Source organism: Camellia sinensis, chromosome 10 (genome assembly GCF_055761805.1).
Source record: "Camellia sinensis isolate YWXY chromosome 10, ASM5576180v1, whole genome shotgun sequence".
Classification (NCBI taxonomy): domain Eukaryota; kingdom Viridiplantae; phylum Streptophyta; class Magnoliopsida; order Ericales; family Theaceae; genus Camellia; species Camellia sinensis.
In genome coordinates, this window is record NC_138970.1 from 58,148,758 (window position 1) to 58,165,316 (window position 16,559).

The window sequence follows — 16,559 nt, forward strand, 5'->3', positions numbered from 1 at the left end:
AGCTCACTCCGTCCTCGTGGAACATACCCCGGTGGCAACACATCACCAACCCGGTCCCCCAGAAAATGAAAATACTCTCCGCTCACAGTACAACAAGTGACCCTCTGGCGGTAGCAATCAATAACTGCCCGGTATGACGATAACCAGTCCATACCCAAAATAACATCAAAACCCCTCATAGGCATAACTACAAAGGAAAATGGGATTCTATGATAATCAACCTCTATATCACAACCCCTAACACCTTGTTTCAAAATCAATTCACCCCCAAGAGGTGACACTACACAAATAGGAGATGCTAACTGTGCTAACTCCAACTCCAAAACAGATGCAAATGCAGCAGACACAAAGGAATGAGATGCACCCGTATCAATCAAAACATTAGCAACCGTGTTGCAAAACAAAAAGGTACCTCTCACAACTGATGGTGCCGGCACAAGATCCTGCGCGGTAACAGCATACACGCGCCCAGATGACCTCTGATCAACCTGCTCACCCCTAGGAGCATAAGATTGCTGCACTGACTGGGACGATGAAGCCCCCTGATTGGCCCTTGAGGCCTGACCTGACTGAGCTGGCTGCTGACCCTGAATCGGCCTCAAACCCGATGCACCAGGTGTGCCACCCAACTGCGGGCAATACCTCTTCATATGCCCTGGCTGACCACACAGAAAACACGAGAGTGGCTGGCCTCTACCCTGACTCTGGCTCTGAGATCGAGCTGAAGATGATGCTGCTCTCTGCACTCCTCCCCTCTGAGGACAAACTGGAGACTTGTGGCCCAGCTGGCCACACTTGAAACAGGTAATGTCTCCCTGACTACCTTTCCCCGAACTAGCACTCGGCACAGGAAAAGTCGATCTAGAAAAGCTACCCTGAGACTGCTGAGGATTAAAACCCTTCTGTCTCCTACCATCACTCTGACCATCCTGACTCCTCTTGGAGCCCTTTTGCCCTTCCTCCTCCTCCTGCATCATAATTTCCATGTGGGCTGCAGCATCAACCATACGCCCATACTCCCGAATCATAGTTCCCCCAACTCTCAGCTTGAGGCCACGCCTCAACTTCTTCTCAAACTCAATACAACGGCGTTCCTCAGACGCCACCAACTCAGGTGCAAACCTGGACAAACTAGTGAATGCAGCCTCAAACTCGGCCACAGAAGAACTCGACTGCTTAAGCTGACAAAACTGGTCTCGCAGCTTCTCCCTGACTGCTGGAGATAAGAACTTCTCCTGGAAAGCATTCACAAAAGCCTCCCAAGTACCTCCTATACGCCCCTTAGTAAACTTCCACCACTGACCCGCATCCCCCTTCAACTGAAAAGATGCCAAGGTCACTTTCAACCCCTCGTCTTCGATGCCAAGCATCTCAAACATCTTCGTTGTCTGTTCGAGCCATTCATCTGCCTTAAGCGGCTCTTTTGGATCACCCACAAATTCATCCGGATTAGACCGGAAGAACTCCCTCTTCAGAAAGGAAGGTCCTGCATCCACAATAACAGCCTGAGCTTGATTCTCAGCTCTGAGAATGCCTACTGACTCCCTGAATGCCCCTGCTATCTCTCGGGCTAGAGCGCCCATAGCCTGCTGGCCTACTGGCTCGGCCACATTGGCCTGGCCAATTCCCTCTTGAACTGCCGGAATCTCCTCTGGCACAGGCACCTCCTGCCTACCCGGCCAACCACGCCTACCGCGTCCTCGTCCTCGTCCTGACATCCTAATAAAGGAAACAGAGACATTAGCACATTAATAAATGTGCCGAAGCTAAACACTCGCGTCCTAATGCAATGGACAACAATAATTCATTCCACGTAAGCACATAATCACATAAGCACCTACGAATTTCATTCCCGGATAATGATAGTCCCAATGCGTTACTATAGTTCCGGTTGGAAGCAGCAGTGATCAAGTGCCTTTCCAACAAGACTACTAGAAACTCAAGGGTCCAATCAACATCCTAGAAACTACATTCCATACCCACATAATCACATAAACATGTTATCACATAAGCATATAACATTATACTAAGTCTCTATCAAACGAGACGAACCCAATGTGATACTAATCACTTCCCACGTACCCAAAGTATTCAAACCCGGTACGCTCTGATACCAAGTTGTAACGCCCTCAAAAATATACCCATTATATATCATTGACATGCATTGTTTAAAGAGAACACTTTAATAATTCCTTATAATGTCCATCAGAGTCTTACAAATAATAAAAGCATTACATGCAACATCAAAGTAAATGCCCTACCGGCTTACATCTTTCCAAGCCAACACTTGGACACCAAGTATGAGTTCTAACTCAAATAAAAATAAAGCCCTAGGCTTGAGTGTTTACATGTATTAACAATGAAAAACAAATAACTAAAAGTAGTCTTCCAAAATCCAAGTCCTTCCAAGCTAAGTCCTTGGAGGTAGCTTATCACCTGAACCTGAAAATGATGTTCCCATAAAGGGTGAGCCACAGCCCAGTAAAAATATACTAAACCACATATAAGCAATGAATAAAGCAATGGCATTCAACAGATGGTTAACCAAGATAGTCCATTACTTCATTTTACAGTCTCATAACACTATTGTCTAAAACTCATTTTACCTTCCAATTTTATCAACATGGCTCAGAACCTGGCCAAACTTACAACAATGAATTACATATATCATATTCACATCCTTCCATTATCAACAAACAAATGAGACTCAAGCTCAAATCAAAACACTTCATACTTCCAGATTGATACACATTTTAGTGTTGTATCAATAAAACACTTCTATAAATAAGCACACATAAAAGTGATGCTAATGGAGTCCATCCCCTATCTCCTCCCAAACAAAAATCCGGTTTAGAGGTCCATCCCCTATCTTCCCCTAAACCGTGGAGTACATCCCCTATCTCCTCCCACACAAAAACAATGTATGCAAATGCAATGCTCAACCAATACACGTATTTTCTGAATCAATGCAACAGTCAAAATTAATGACTTAACCAATATGATTAGTTTCAGTTATACCTAATCCACATGCAATGTCTACAACAATCACGACTATCCTCCACCGATAGCCCAAAACAGTTATTTCTAAACTGGAAATAACTATGTCAACAATTCAATAGACAAATGATATCAATTACCCAATTACGCCATTTAATCAATAAATTCCCCAATTCCATGAATTACTTATACAAATTAATTCAATAATACAACTATGGTTTTTCCCAAAATTTACCAAAGTATCCCCAACATATCAAAATACCAAAACTTAGAACAAAACCTATAAAATGGAGTAGGAAATCCCTACCTCGAAGAGAGTAACCCGAATGGAGAAGATGGAGATGAATGCCCAAATACCAAAGTGCTCCAAATTGCCAAAAGTTCAGATTAAATGGAAGCCCTCAACTCCCTCTATCTTTTTAATGAAGGATCTAGGGTAGAAACACACCCTAAGTAGATCAAATCTAAGAGAGAAGGTGAGTAGGGAGATAGAGAAGTCGGACCTAGGGTTTGGGATCAAAAAGAAGATGAAAAGGACTGATCAAAACCCGCTGCTGTAAATATATACTGGACAGGCTCGCTCGAGCGAAGACTTGGTCGCTCGAGCGACCAGACACAGAGAAACTACTCTCGAGCCAAGGAAGCCTTGCTCGAGCCAACAACTCAAAAGCTCACTCGAGCGAAAGAAAGCTCGATCGAGCGAAGAACTCAAACCCTCAGGTCTGCAACAAGACACACGCTCGAGCGAAGGAACTATTGCTCGAGCGAAGGACGAACTAACTCGCTCGAGCGAAGAAAATCTCGCTCGAGCCAAGAATGAACAGCTACAGGTCCAAATCAAACGCAACCATTCGCTCGAGCGAACAACTCCTCGCTCGAGCGAAGAACCAAAAACCTGGACAGCAACACTTGGTTTCTAAACCCAACCAACCTGAAACAAACCTGCCCAACACATCCTATAATTCCAAATGAGAAAATAAGGGACAACAACAACAACAATTATACAATGACAGAATCCACGGAACCTAAGTCCGGATACAATAATCAAATGTGAAAAGACCGGGGTCGCTATAAAAAGGGGATGGGATTATATGTTTACGTGCTGTGATTGCTGATGAAAAAAATGAAGACACTACTTTTTTTTCTTTTTCCATGGGCATAATAATATTTTTTCTTTTTTTCTTTCTTTATTTTATTTTTTATAAATTCACGTATTGTAGAATGAAAAGACACTTTTTTTTTCATGAGCCTAATAATATTATTTTCTCTCCTTTTGTGTGTGTGTGTGTGTGTGTGTGTGTTGGATTTGTAAATTATAAATTTTTTGTATTTTGGCCATGTTTGGTTTGGTTTGGTTTTTAGAAACTTGTTTAAGAAAAAAATTTCGAAAAATTAAAAAATTAATTTGGTGAAAGAAAAAAGAATATCCAAAACACTTCATTTTTCATATAATTTTATCTTTTGGGAGGAGAAAAATAATTTTTAAAAATTTAAAAATATTTTTTTGATATTTATTTTTATTAAATTAGTTTTTATTTAAAAAAAAAATCTGAAAAACAAACCAAAAATTACCTTTGTATTTTGTATTTTTTTTTTTTGCTTTTATTTGTTTGGTTATATATATATTTTTCAAAATCACTGCCATGAGCAAAGCTTTTGAAGAAATATTGATGAAGGGTTGTGAAGAAATATTATGGAGGTAAGATTAAAAAAGGAGATAAATATAGTTTTAATCCTACATTTATATCTTTCTTTATTCAATACAAAACAAACAATGGACTGGGTAATTTATTCCATTAATTCAATTGGATAACTAATACTACATAATTTTATGGATTATTAAGACCTTTATTATTAGTCATTTGAATCAAATAGGGCCTATATATTCTCTTTCTTTTTTTTTCTTTTTTTCTTTTTTGTCAATATTCTTATAATATTACTTCTGTTTTTTTTCGAATTGTACACGTATCGCGTGTGCAGACTGCTGGTACCATAAAAGTATAGGAATGATATATAAAACATTTCTATAGAATGAGTTGAAAGTACTTCTGTTTATACAAACCGACTCCCTTAAGTTCACATTGAATTTTTTGAAATTATAATTTGTTCTAAAATAACAATACCATAATACCCTTATCTCGTTTCACTCAAATTCTAATTCTAAAACGCCACAACCATCCTTCATCGCATGCACCACCTCTTTCATGCTCCATCTACTTTCGTTGCCTCTTTTCCCTCTACCTACGACCATCTTTCACCATGAATCATACTCCCAAAAGTCCCCTGTCGTGAACCACTCACTTTTAAGGTTAACTACTGTGAAGGTCTAGGATGGAAGGAAATAAGTTGAGAGTGGCGGTGGTGATGACAATGAAGAGCTGAGAGTGGCGGCAACAGCCGCAAGAGTAGGTGGATGAAATAAAAAATTGAAGCTAAGAATGTCATTAAAATAAAGGAATATTGTAGACGTCCCCGAACGTCCTGGGAAAATCCCGTTTTGTTCATTGGGCTCACTACAGTTCGGACTCGATGTCACGGTTCTGAATCTAGTCTCGCAAAGTGCAATACAAGATCGATAAATCACCAAAGAGTCCAAATCCGACAAATAGCTTTGAAAAACTAATTTTAGAAAGAAGTGCCAAACATGGACTGCTTTGCCAGATACAGAGTCGCCACCTAAATATTTTATTTTGGGAGAATTTAAGAAACCCTGACTCGTGCCTAAGGCCACGTGTCCGTCATCACCAAAGTTACCTCGGCTCGGGAACTTGGGTACGATTGGGGAAGGTCATTTCATGAGCACCCCCGCTCGCCCGATCAAAGATCGGCCACTACTAAGCATGATATCTTGTTTTTGAAAACACATGTGCTCTTATTCCAGTTATTAACCTAGAATTACTATGTGATGCGCACAGCATACAAGTATAGACTAGATTTCCTAAGTTGGAACAAAGCATCACATATCCGTTTGTTTTGAAAATGGATTGAAGTCTGCTACTCGCAAGTAGGCTAAAACACGGGTTTCGACGAATTATTCCAATTCAAGCAACTCAACATTCACCCACAGGCACTCAGGCAGTTATATCACATAAGCACATAGCCTCATGGTAAGCATGCTATCATGGCAGTCACTCACACGCATGCAAGGATGCTAAAGCATAAACACTTACCGAGTACTCCGAGCCAAAGAAAGAAGCTAATTAGAAAACATACATGAATCCTAACTATGCTGAGATGACTAATACACCACATGCAAGAATGCAACTAAGATAGGCTCAACTATTCTAAGATGGCATATGAGATGCTACAGGTAACATATATTCAACTTGGAATTGAAATACGATGCAGTTAGTATGATGCGCCGAGCTCGGTGCATGTAATACAGATGAATGAATGCAAACATGCGAACATATAGATGCTAATTGAAACATGCCCTAAAACTAACCATCATAAGTTGGTAAATAAAAGAGAGAAAGACGTGGGGTTGGAAGACATACATCACACACACTCATACTTATTACAACATTGCCCTCTCTCGGAGGGTCCGAATAAATAATACGGAACCAACTAGCTAATCTAAGCTAATTAAACTAGTTATTACATAATCGAAATGAATAACGAATTGCAGCTAAATATTATACAACATTAATTAATTAACATATTAAACTAAGGAAGCAAATAAATTAGCATGCAAGCTACATGAAATGGACTGCCTCAGCTCTGTTCCGAATGATAAGGATGCATGCATGCTCGAGTCCCCTTGTCGGGAAATCTATCGCGATGCCTCGACTCGCCTTTGTTTGCAATTGATTTTAGAAAGTTGCACAAGGCTCCAGAGAGATAAAACTCCACCCAGAGAGGCTATGGGAAGGCTGCCGACCAGCTATGGGCAAGGGAGACCACCTACTGACCACCCTTGGTGGTGAAGACCAGAAAAGGTGGTCGGGCTACCAGAAAACCTGGTCGGCCGACCAGTTCATACTCCTGGTTTCTGCTTTTTCTGCAACAAAGCCAAATGAGAGAAAAGGCAATGTATTTTCAACACCTGTGTGCCCGACCACTCTCCCCATCATTGCATAAGCTCTAGGGAGTGTAGTCCTCGATCCTCGTGCCATCAATCACGTATCCTGATGCATGATCGCCGAGGAGTCGAATTACACGACTCAATGGGACATGAATGCACATATAAGCAACTAAAACCAACAACTCTATCATAGATGGTCAAGAGTGTCAGTGACCGGGAATCGAGGCACGTTTCATCACTTGGAGTACGAAACGTCCCTCGTTTCCCGTGTTTGGACTAAACCCTGCTCCAAACACAATGCAACAAACAATGTATGGATAAATGCAACTCTAGCATGCGATCTAAATGCAATGCAACTAAGTGATGCGAAGATGCACGGAATGACATGCAAGCATGCAAATGGCATACACAATGCTATGAACTAATCAATGGCATACTCAATGCACATGGATTATATGGCATGCATACACAATGCACTAACATACGCAATGTTATGAACGGGGCATACGCAATGCAATGATCAAACATGCGAAAACATGGACTATAGGGCATACACAATGCAAGATGGACTTAAACCAAGATGGATGGGCCTCGGCCACACCCAAATCAGTGGCCAATATGATGAAAATGAGGCAACAAGGTACATGCGAACATGCGCAAATGCAAGGGACCAAACCTAAGGAACAAAGTGCGACTCTATCAAAGCATGACAAGGATGAAATATGGCATACAATGGCACATATTCCAGCCCTGAAAGGACATACAAGATGGTCCCGAATCATGCAAACAACTCACCCGATGCATGTTGGATGGCACAATTATCGAAACTAGTGAAGTGCATTACACTAGAGGTATGCAAAGCGATGCCCAAATGACTAAACCAATCCCAAACAGTCCCTGTGCAGACCCAAAACAGTGGCAAAATGGACTAAAATGATGGCTTGCAATGCACAAAAATGAAGCTCATGCAATAGCCCAAAAATGAAGCATACAAGCACAACTCTCAAACGCATTTAAAGAGTGGAAAACATGGGAATATGGCACAAGTATAAGCTCTGAAATAACATGTTCAATGATGCCAAAACATGAAAACCACTCAAGTTAAGCATGCAAGAGGCTTCAAAACTCGAAGCTAGGTAAGGGTATTACACTACAAGCATGCATGGCAAGCATCATTCGACCATGGGACCTCAAAACAAAGCTAAGGCAGCCCAAATCATGAATAAAATCAGTTTAGAACATGGCCAAAATATGCTAGAATCAAGGGCCAAAACAACATGCAATGTGAGCTAGTGAACATGGATTACACTACAAGCAAATGAAGCATTCAAGAGGCCACTAAACCAGCCAAAGTCAGAGACATGACATGCCAAATAAAGCCTAAAAACCCACTGAAACATGATCAATGCCTGCAAGAATGACATGCTCCTTTGATAGGCTATAAGAGGGGTTATTCTACACATGCAAGAGACACACCCACGGTGACAAAACCAACTCTGGACAGAGCCTAGGCAGGCCCTAAAAGTCACTGAAAAGGGCCTGAAACAAGGCTTGGAGATATGCAAACAAAGGCTCCTTTGTAAGGCCAAAAATGCTAGTAAATAAGACAACAAGAGAGAGGGTCACCCCTCTCTGATTTAGGCCCTCAAAACCACATTCTCACCACTAAAAATCCACTAGATTTCTATGGTAGGAAAGCCAAGAAAATATTAAATCAAAGGCTTTATGGCATAGCACAAAACAAGACTAAATGAAGCATGCAAGGGGGTAGATGACCCCCAACAACAAAATGACCTTAAACAAACATCAAAAGGACCTCAAAACAAGACTTTTTCAGTTGACAACAAAGCTCAAATATGCATGCAAATAAGGCTAAGAGATGGATCAAAATAAAGCTTAAAAGAGGGGAAAAGTGTGTTACCCTTGAAGCTTAGCAAGACAGCAACTTCTGGAGCCCAAAACCAACTCTTTGAGACCTCTCAAGACCCTCCAAGAACCTTAGAACAATGGTGGAGGTGTGTGGCTATGAGGTGTGGTGTAATAGGTCAAGAACAAGACCCTTTTGAACCCAAATTATAGAAATATGGAGAGAGAGATATATTTTTGCCTTCCAAGAAGTTCTGAACTTGTGCTAAAGAAGAGGAGGGCCTCTCTTATAGAGATACAAGGCTAAAGCTTCTTTAAGAAGATAAAAACCAAGGCTCAAGATCCTCCATACACGTGTATGGAGGATACAAACTGTGCCTTCCAGCTGGCACACACTCACAGAAACGAGACAGGAGGGAGTAGGCCGACCAGTTCAGGTGGTCGACTGACCACTTTCCTTGGTTGGCCGACTAGTTCAAAAGGTTCAACCCAAAAAAAGTTGGTCGGCCAGCCCATTTGGTGGTATCCACATTGAATGCAAGCTAGTGGTATGGTGGGAGACCAGTAAACGTGGCTCAAAAACCAAGGAGACCATCTTCCTGACAAGAAAATCGGCTAGCGGCAGAAAAGTGGTCTCCAAGGAGAAAAGGTGGTCTCCCACCCTTGTACCACCTCCCAAACAATGAAAACAAGGTCCATGCCAAAAATGAACAAAGACGGATGCAAAACGAGGGTTCGAGGGTCAAAACGCACAGCCAGGTGCCTCGAAAACAGGCTGTTAAGCAACGAAAGTGCCGTGCGACCACAAAGGTGGTCTCCCGGGTCATAGTGTCCCTCTAGAGAGAGGAAGCAAGGTGTGTGCCAAAAACCGTGCCAAATGGAGAGAGTTAAGCGGTCCTGAACTGAGGCGCACGGCCGACGGCTCCGAAAATCGGAAACTAGTCTCCAAATGGGAAAAGTGGCCTACGACCACGAAAAGTAGCCTACGGCCACTGAGAGATGGTCTACAAGACCTCTCCCTTCCTTCGGAAAGAGAAAACAAGACTTAGTTCGCAAACCAAGGCAAAGCGCAAAAGGGTCCCGAGGTCCGGGGGTAAGGCTCTCAGCCGAAACTCCGAAACCTTAGAACGAGCACAACATGCACCATCACCGAGCGCTCAATCGATGACGTCTAAGTCTTAAGGTCGGTCAAAAATAGGGTGTCTACAAATATGTACTGAGATTTGTTTAGCTAGAGGCTATTTGGCTAAAATAGTTAATAAAAATAAAATTAGCTAAAATAGCTAATAAAATGAAATGTTACATCCAGTCTATAATCATTTTATTTTTTCTCTCACAATCATTAAATCAAAAAAAATCAAAATCAACTATCATCCCAAACACAATTATTATAACCGAGCTAAAATAGCAAAAAGTCTAATAACCAACTAATATAGCCCATTCTCAAACGAGGCCTAAGAAGGTGTGTTTATTAAGTGTATGTACTGAAAATAATTGATGTGGGAAAATAGAATTACTCATGAGTTGACTTAGAAATGTTTCATTTTCAATCAAAACACTCACTATTATTTTTATAATTTCATAAATACTACCAAAACATCATTCTTCTGAATACCTAGGTCCTGTTTGGTAACCATTTCATTTTTCATTTTCAGTTTATATTTATAAAAATTTTAAAAACTGTTATAAAAACTGAGTTTATAAATTTGGTTTTTAAAGAGAAATTTAAAATTTTGATTAACAAATTTTTTTTCAATTATAATGTGTATGATCCTATTGTCATAAATAATAAAAAATAAATATAAATATTTTAGGCCTGAACAAATATATTTTTTAGTTTATATTTTTAAAATTTTTTAAACATTTTGTTCAAACCAAAAGCGTTTGTAATTTATATTTTTCTAAAAATAAACTAAAACTAATTTATAAAATTTTTATAAATATAAATAAACAAATATAAATATTACCAAACGCTGCCCTAATAATTAACCCAGATATTGCATTTTGAGTATTCATCAATTAGCCATCGTTACGCAATATAATAATGTGAAGGGACAATTACACTGAAGTTGTGTCAGACAACAATAATTTTAATTAATAAAAAAAATTATAATATTTATTATTTTTTTGTAATTAATTTTTTTAATCCCCAATACCCAATTATTTTCCCTAATGTGAATCATATTCTTCAATAAAAAATAAAAAATATTGAAGAGAAATTATTTGGTACTCTTAAGGTAATTTTAGGTAGTGCACCAAATCAATAGTTATTGGTCCAACTCAATGACTTGAGTTGTAAGTTCAATTTCAAACCTTTTAGAATAAAAGTCTTAAATTCTATTCTTTTGAGGTTAAAATAACAAAATAATTTAAACATACCATATTATTCCTACCAATGTCTACTATCAACATCACCTATTTGTCAATGTATCATCGGTTAACATATCATTTTCTCATTTGTCCACATATTACTTATTTATCTACGTAATTTGTTTATATGTTCATATCACCACCACCACCATTCACTGTTGTTGACTTTCCAATGACTTTTACATCTACTTTTCTAGCATAAGGCCATCTAGCAACAATGAGATAAAAATTATTAAATAAATAAATAAATAAATAATGTGTCTTTCTCATTAGATAATTTCATTCATCATGTCATTATCTCAAAAAAAAAAAATCTATCATTTACCTAATCTCATATCTCCATAAAATTTGACTTATCACCAATATTTTATATTGGCAAAAATGCCTAAGACCCCCTGTGGGGGTCACTGGGGGTCGTGCGTGTAGGAAGGTGATTGGCCCAAAAAAAAAATTGTTTTTTTTTTGTTTCAGCGAATGGGGCGGCGCCACGTCACTGGAGGTCTGAAGCACGGCCCTTATATTGGAGTATTAGAGCACCTCCACTCAATACTTCAAATTTAATGTGGCACTCTAACAGTCATATTTTTGCATCAAGTATCAACTTCATCCAATATGCCAAATGCTGAGTTGGCATTTGACATGAACTCAACATGTCAAATTTGACATGCTCTATGTTGATGTCAAATATTGAGTCCACTCAATAAAATAATTTTATTTTTTAAAAATAATAAAATAATAGATTTGACATATCAGGTAGAGAGTTTCTATGTCAAATTGACATATATTAATTTGCCACATAAACTTTCAAAAAAAAAAAATAGCACATTAAATTTTAAAAATTTGAGTGGGGATACTCTTAAAAAAAACAATATAAAAGATGTCAATTAATCAATTGATGAAATAGAATATTACTCCAATAATAATAAATAAAGCTTTTTTAGTAACTTTTTGACTTTTTGGTTAAAATGTGATGTAAAAAAAAATAGTATGTTTGGGATGACTTTTTAGCTTTTTACGAAAAGATGTGCAAAACGTAGAAAGCAAAGGGAATTTTTGACTTTTTGGTATGAGTTATTGACTTTTTGATTTTTTTAATAACTTTTTGACTTTTTAATTAAAAAAGTCACTTGCCAAACAAGGCCTAAATCATCCTTTTTGTAGCCATTTTGTAAGGAGAAATGTTAGGGATCATGAAAATGATCATGAAAGATTTGTGATCCTTAGATTACCTTGATTAGTGTGAGGTGCTTTATTGTAAGTGTAATCTAAAGGTCACAAATTTTTCATGATAATTTTCATGAAAGAATTTTCATGATACCTAGCATTGCTGTTTTGTAAACTCTAGCACAGATACCCATATAAGTTTGCCTATGAATAAGTGGAAACCCTACGTACCCTAACCTATAAGTTTACTCATTACTAGTTCTTGATGAATCAGAGAAAGTGCAAGAAAGAGTGGGGAAACAATCAAAACCCAAAAAAAAATGAATCCCTATTGTTCTTTAAGAACATGTTCTTCCCTCCTTTACAATCAAATCTCGTACGCCCCAACTTTCCTTCCAAATCACGGCAGCCAAACATCTCAGAAGACCTCATCATCGAAATTTTATGGCAGCTACCCATCAAATTTGCGATTCAAGTCCATTTGCAAACGGTGGCATTCTCTCAAATCCAATTCCAAATTCAAAATTTTTTGCATAAGACACTAATTAATCATCAAACATCTTTTCTGCTTATATAGCACTGATTAGGAGGAGGAAGAAGAAGTTGTTGGAAAATAATGATTTTTCGGTAATTTTAATTCGAAATTAAAGTAGGATCCAACCACCGGTTGAGGTGGATCTGAGTAGTTTTGTATTCTCTTAAGTGAGAAGATTGCAATACAAAAATAATGGTCCAAAACCATTGAGTTGTGAATGAGAATTGTCTCATAAAGTAGGCATCAATAAGAGTTGTGCTTAGATTTGAACTTAGTCTTAGTTTGGACTGGGTCTAAACTTGTGCTTATACATGTGTTGGGTTTGGTCTTGGACTTAGACTTAGACTTAGACTTAGGGTTGGTTTGGTTTAGGATGTTCTAAAAAAATATACTTTTTGACTTATTGACTTATATGGGTTGGGTTTGATGTGATGTGTTAGAGAGGTGATGCGATTTAAATAAGATGATGTGACTTAAATAGGATAGTGACTTTTTGACTTTTTGTATTATTTAGTTTATTCCAAACCAACCCAAGCTTGAGCTAAGCTATGTTGTGTTGGGCTTAGCTTGTGCATGTGTTTGAGAATTGGATTTGGATCAGGTTGTGACCCAACATTAGTATCGATTTTGTGACATATCTAGTTGGTTTATTCAAACATCATTATATACATATTTATTTGTATATATTAAGCACATGAGAGATTTAGACCTTTGTAACTCTCATCTTTTGATGATGAAGTTGATGACCATATTAGTGGCCATAAGTTTTCAACCTTTGTAACTCTAGCCCTAATGGCTAGAGTTGATGGCCTTGGTTAATAGCATTTGATGGCCCTAATCCCTAGATAGGGATTCCTCTACTTGTATAAATAAAGGCATTACCCCTCCAACTTGGTAGGATATTTTTGAAGAGATTTTTGATGGAAAATGGAGATGATGTTTTGATAAAGAGTTGGAGATGGTTTTTACACCAAATTTTTTTTTCCTATCTTCTTTTGCTAGCCCCTTCTTTGGTTCTTGTTAGAGAGAGTGCAACCATTGTCAGTTCGTCAAAGCTAACAAGAGGTGCTTCTGCGTTAGCCGATCTAAACTGTCGTATCCTATGAGACAAAAGTCAACGTTCCTCCAGCACCCACAGTAAGGTGGCTAATCTGTACTGTGGTATCACACAGGTTTCAGTTTACTTCTTTTTACTAGTTTTATTTTATTATGAATTTCTGTAAATTCTAGCATGTTCTTGTTCTAAAATTCAAAGTGGTTGTTCAATATGAATCTATTTATTTTATTTAAGTACACAATTTGTACAACAAAAGTTTCGTTGAGAGAGATTTCGAAACCAATGGAAAACATGTCGCTATATTGTTTGTTTCAAATCTTAGATTCTTGCAATGGTTTGTTGCTTATAAGCTATTCTTTATATCTCCACTTGTGGAACCCTTCATCAAACCAATGCACGATAAGTGCTTAAGCTTCTAATTCAGAAGCTTTAGTGACCACGTTAGCTCTAGACTTTCTAATATCTTTGGACTCTATTACGACTTGTTCGCTAATGATTATAAAGCAGTAATGGTTTTTGGCCAAGTTGCATTGGTTGTTAGTTTGAAAACCAAATATTGGTACAGGATTAAGTTTCCTTATGGTGGAGAATTGAAGCCCAGGGCCTGTAGTGGAGGAAGGGTTGTATTGGTTAGTTGCGCACACTGAGATCATTTGTTTTGATTCGTTGACAGAACAATTTGTAGAAGTTCTAACGCCACGGGAAAGAAATAGAATATTGGGATTGGGAGTTTTGGAGGAATGCCTTTGTGTGGTTGGCTGTTTGGATAACGAAATAGAGGTATTAGTCATGATGGTCTAGATGAATCATGATCTAATTTGTTCAATTTGTTTGATAATGTCGTGGGACAACGAATGAAAGAGATAGTGCCTTTGTGCTATACAAGGCATCTATGAAACACGGGTGCAGATACTGATACGGGTACAATACAGGAATACTGATATGGCAAGATCTAAAAAAAATAAGATATGGGCACGGTTGCGCTACGTCAATAATTTTTTTATTTTTTATAATTTATAGTTTGAGTTTCAATTTACAAATCAAAATTCAATACCAAAACTAAAAGGAGAAATTACAAAACCAAAAGAAAAATCATAATTCAACAATACTAATACCAAAGTAAAGTTTATAACCTATTTTAATGCCATTTGTTATCCCAGGTAGGCAACCCAAGAGAGGGGTGAATTGGGTTATTAAAAAAGTTTACAATATTAAAAAATAATAAACACAATATTCAGAATAAAAAGCAAAACAATAATTATCAATATAAAAGTAAGAGAGATAGGGAGAGAAAATCAAATACTGAGATTTATAGTGGTTTGGCACGTCAGGCCTACGTCCATTCCCCAAGAAACATCCTTCAGAATTTCTTCACTATCAAAATGAATCAATACACCACCAAGGCTTCACCCAGCTTGTAGATTTTACACAGGTCTTATTCTTATCTATTGAGCCTCACTCAACAATAAATGTCTTACCCTTACAAAATTTTCTCACAAAATAATAAATAAAAATAAGAGGTACTTTAACCCTCTTTTATAATAATTCTCTCACAAAGAGTAGATATAAAAGTGTAAGAACAAAGACTGCACTTAGATCTAAAAGTGAAAGAGGATAATACAATACACTCAAAATTTTGGAGCACACATAATTTTTTTTTTCTTCAAGTTCTTAATTTTTCTCCACACACAATACTTCTATTCATACCCAAAAATATATATCCATTGGAGGAGGGGACGCTCCTCTTCTGACTTTAGAGTCCCTTCACGTGGGTTTGCAGTTGGGGCATGCTCAATATATGGCTTTATCTTTTCAAAAAGAATAGCAGCTGGTTGTTGGTGCTTTTCGATTTTCAAAAAACAAATCAAACACTTTGAATAAAAGGTTATGGGTTGCTATCAATGAATAGTAGCAACTCATTTTAAAACATTTCACGTAAGAAATAAAAAAATGCACAGTGATTGCATAGTAATTTTTATATCAAAATATTTGAATGTACATTGTTATTTTTAATAAAATATTTGTATATATAGTACAATCTCTTTTAAAAAATATTTATATCAGACAAACAAATATATACCCTTTTTTTAAAAAATTTTGTAATTGTTGAAGAGATTATAAATACACTCAAATAAAAATAACCAATCATCCCATGTGAGTGTATCAAAAGGAAACAATTCATCAATATCAGTTTTGTCAAAATAATACAACCAACCAATCAATCAATTTTGTCAAAATAATACAATTAATCAATTTTAAATTTATCAAAAAGTGAATAGTGACCAGCCAACCAATCAATCAATTTTGTCAAAATAATACAACTAATCAATTTTAAATTTTTCAAAAAGTGAATAGTAATATTTTCAAAATATTTCTATTTAAATAATATTTACAACAAATATATCATACAACCTATAATTTAAACAGATAATATTTTATGTCAAATAATATAAAATATGTATATTAAAAAAATTCAAAATTTTTAAATTTAGACATCATCAAAATTAAACAACATGATTAACAATCTCTCCTTTTTTGATGATGGC